Here is a 4,734-nt window from a genome sequence, read left to right on the forward strand (position 1 = left end):
CTATGGTTTTATTATTATTTCTCCACCACAATTTATATTTCTCATTCGATTGGTTAAAGGAGTTATGTGACTGTGAGAAGTTGTTTGAGAAACCTTTTCCATCCTTTGATAGTTTAATGATGTCATTACTTAATAGGGTTTCTTCTACTTTAGTAGTTTTTTCTAAAGTGGTTTTAAAGTCTTTTGGACCTTGTAGTTGTAGCCAATAATTCATGGGTTTAGATAGGCTATTGATGAAAATATCTATTTTCTCTTTATCTTGGATGTCTCGATGATACTTGGCAAAGGTATGTCTCCATCTCTATAAAAATACCTTGAAGGATTCTCTTGGGAATATTGTCATATTTCATAGATCGATCATGGTAACCTCCCTCTTGATGTTATACAAGTAATGTGTGATGGAAATTGAAGCTAGTTAGTCAAATGATTTGATATTGGAGGGGAGTTTGGAGAACCACTCCATGATTTTCCCTCTAAAACTCCTAGGGAAAAATTGCATAAGGTAGGTCATGTCATGAATGAATTCCATACAGAATTGTCAGAGATGATCTTGAGGTTTTGATGTGCCAAAATATTTATCATATTTTGGCATTTGCATGTTCTATGGAAAGGTTATCAAGTTAATGCTTCTATCAAATGGGAGAGGGTATACGTTCTTGAGGCTAAATTCATTTGGTTGGACCTTTCCTTGTTTTATTCTCTCCATTTCCAATTTTAGGTCTTCGAGTTTTTGTGTGACAACTTCTAGAGGTTATTCTTCCTCTTCTCTCTTAAGGCTTGATACATCAAAGTCAAGTGGTAATTTCACACCTTGTTGTGCCAATGATAGAAAATACCATTATTTATGTTGTTTGAGTATTTTTTCCATTAAATCAATGAGTTCAAGATTTTGTTGGAAATCCTCAATCTTAGTTTCAAGGCCTTTTTCATCCCATATTTGAGATGAACCCATTTTGTTGGAGGGTTATGAGGTCTTCTATTTGAACAAGGGGGATTCATTGGTAGTGGTGGTTGATAAGTAGTAAACAAGTGTAACAGGCTCAATGATGTTTCGAGATTGCACATATTTACTAATTCATTTTTCTATTATGGCACTTATCCAATATGTGATCTTTTAGGTTCTTTTTTTTGCGGCTACATTAGTTTTATGTAACAACATGAGACATGTATGAGACCCCTTTAATTCTTCTACATTTCAATGGTATGTGGATTGTTTTTGGACAAAAATATGTTGGAACATCAAGCTATGTTTCAAAAAGGTGTTCAGTGATGTTGATGATGATAAGACTCAATTCTATGAAGCTAGGTAGGGGATGGATGTGTGTCTCCATTTGTTTATGACTTGATGTACAAGTTGAGATAATGATACCTATTGGACAAGAGACCTGATGTCAAGTTGGAACATTGCTTTCTTTAAAGATGGCAATCAATTTTAGGATTCCTTAGTTGTGTAGAATGTCAATGAAGGAAAAGGGTATCCAAATCCATTGTCTATTTATATAAATTTTGAATGCAGATAGACTTTGTTTTGAAATTTCTCATAGATATGCTACAGGAACCTTTAGATGCACTATTTCATGTGGTGCCAGACATTGTTCTATAGGATAAAAGCAATTTTATGTATTCATATGCACCTTTGTTTTCCTCGAATGCATTGTTTGGTCAATCAAATATGCTATTACAAGAGGTAAATGCACTATAGAAATGATCAAATGTGATGTTTTAGGTGTTTAATGTGTTATTCCAAGGTATACAACAATGTTTGTGTTCAATTTAGAGCTATTGTGCAATTGCATTTAAATGGGCTCTGAAGGATTGTAGTTTGAAGTTCATTAACATGTATTTAGGTAGACACATTCAAGAAAAATGATAGTAGAAATAAAAATGAAATAATCCCACATGCACCTAGAAAATGAAAGAAAAATGGATCCCTAACAAGGCTTGTTGAAGTTGGTGACTACAAGGTTTTATTGTTTGACCAATAGCATTAGAATTTACCTCTTGTTTAACAAAGAGCTTCCCACTAATGAAAAGGGTGTTTGGCACAATCTCTCATGAGACTACTAGAGGAAGAATATGTTTTGAACCTGATTGACTTGCATTCAATTAAGAATGCAAGAAGAAGGTATTCCCTCTCACCAGCTCTGCTAAGGAAAATATCAAGAGGTAGCCTTTTTAGGTTGAATAATCTACCTAGTGAAAAGAAGGAAAAATAGAAATTGGAAGTAGGTTTGGGAGTTTGATCACCATAAAAGAGTGAGAGAATATCCATACTACTTCAATCTCTTAAAAATGAAAAACGTGATTATTTAGTTATGAGTCTTTACCAACAGAAGTTAAGAGGCCCCTACTTAATCTACATTTTTGTTAATTTCTAGCTTCATTGCCACTGACCCTTACAAAAGGTTTGGCATTTTGATCAACTCAGTGATTTGAGAGTATAGGCCTACTTTCAAACATATCAATGAAATCAAACTTCCTAATTATGCCAGGTTATGAATTTGGAAATGTCACAATCTAATGGACAAGGGTTCATGCCTACCTGATTTGAAACATTTTTTAGTGTATTCATTCCCTTTGTTGGCTTTTGAATTAACAACTTTTTAATAACCTTATGATAAGAACATTTATACATAGGGGTAGCTATCTCCCATCCTTAATGCACCTATTCAGACACTAGGGCCAACTACAAGGCTATTTAACTCTCCTTCTTCTCTTCAAGCTCTGCAAGACCTAGGTGGCTGAACCTTAGATTATTTATATGGTACTAGTGTAAAGGCATATAAATGAATCTAGATAATAGATTAAAATCCCTAAATCTTCTATGTTTATGTAAACATTCATGGACATGAAATAACTAATAATAGGACACATGAATCTAATAAACTAAGTGAGGGTAACTCTTTTCAAATCTTAAACTGAAAGGGAAAATATATTCAATTAATGATTGAATCAACATAACTTGGGTATGCCAAAAAAAAAACATATAACCTCTAAGTCGATCAGTCCCTTATCCATTCAGCATTCAATAAGTCAAAACATACACATGGACACCTAAAATATACTCATATATCTAGACATCTGTGTTGGAATACTTTAGAATAACTGGGGGGGGGCGTGAATTGGTTATCCAAGGTCTAGATGTATAAATAAACTTTTCACAACCTAGTGAACCCATAAAACATTCATACTCAAGCATGCATCCATAAGATTATGTAATCACTAAAACTTGTAGGTTACTATCAAATTAGCTTGTAGAAATGTAAAGTATGAAACATAATAGATTCATCAACACACTTGACACAATGATTTATGTAGAAACTCAATTTGGGAGAAACCACCAGTAACATGCTACTCCTTTTCACTCTTCTAAAGTGATGCCTTATGAAAGGCCAACCCTATTAAAGGTTACAATACACACTATTAAATGTGACTTGGTTAAAGGATTTCAATCACCTAGTTAGAAGTGAGCCTTGTTAGAGGACTTTAGGCCATTCACTTAGAATGCCATCTGGTTAAAGGATTTACAAATGATTGTTAGGTCAACCTTAATCCAAAGGATTTACCCTAGACTAATACAATTGTAAGAGAGTAATTATAGAGCTTTGATATGATATAACTTATAACTTCTCCTTCATATTATAAATCTCTATTTAATCCTCAATTTTTCTTGGCCTTCATACTTTGTAGCTCTGATAGCTTGTTCACCCTTTAAGAATTCATCTCCTTAAGCCTTCTTGCTTAGCATGCCATTGTAAAATCTTCTCTTAGGTCACTTGATGACGCAAAACCTTTGACTCCTTGTCTCCCTTAGGTCCTCAAACATGACAACATAGCTTCATGACCACACATTCCTATAAGTAGGAAATTAAGATATTTTCCCACTCATTTTCATCATCCAATTTAGGGTTCAAATGGATTAGGTAGGATACAATGTATCTACCCCATATTTCATATCTCTTCTAGAAACTTCTCCTAGAATCCATTTGAATTCACCTAAAAATGTTTTACCTCAAATTTTGTGCCACCAGATCATCAACCTTATCTTCCACTGGGTTGAAAAAATTTAAGAAAATAAACTTGTTAGCTTAGATTCATCGAATCTTTGATCTTTTAGATAATGTAGCAGCTCGAAATTATTAACCTTCTAATGCTCGACACATATTGCATTGCTCTGCATTCACTATGAAATTACTCAGCATCCACTAAAGTTTATGAATGCTCAACATCAACTAGACATTACTCGACATCAACTATTTTTCTCAGCATACACTAGAATGAACTTTTACTTAGCTCCAACTATTTTTTTGCTTGGCTTGCACTAACTTTTCTTGGCACCTACTATCCACTCAGTCAAGCTTGGCAGACAAACTTTGTGTTACTTATTCGTCTAAACTTTCTAAGTGTAGCCAACCTTTGTAACCTTAAGTAGATTATCAATACATCATGTCATCAGTATCTTAACTAATCCTTGTACTTCATTACATAATCATAACTCAGCCTTTCCTCTAGGTGCTACTGTTACCTCTTATTTATCAAATCCTCTTCATCAATCAACTAAGTAATAGTACTTGAATCTTATAAGTAATTATCTTACTAGAAAATAGTAGGTTTGACATCAGTGACCAAAAAATGATTGAAACACATAGTCTTCTTCAACAATCTCCTTCTTGCAATCATCTTTCTCAACAATGATCTTTTTTATTAGATCTCAACAATCTCCCTCTTTGGCAT

Source organism: Cupressus sempervirens, chromosome 7 (genome assembly GCF_028749045.1).
Source record: "Cupressus sempervirens isolate cs-2001-9-10 chromosome 7, ASM2874904v1, whole genome shotgun sequence".
NCBI lineage: Eukaryota > Viridiplantae > Streptophyta > Pinopsida > Cupressales > Cupressaceae > Cupressus > Cupressus sempervirens.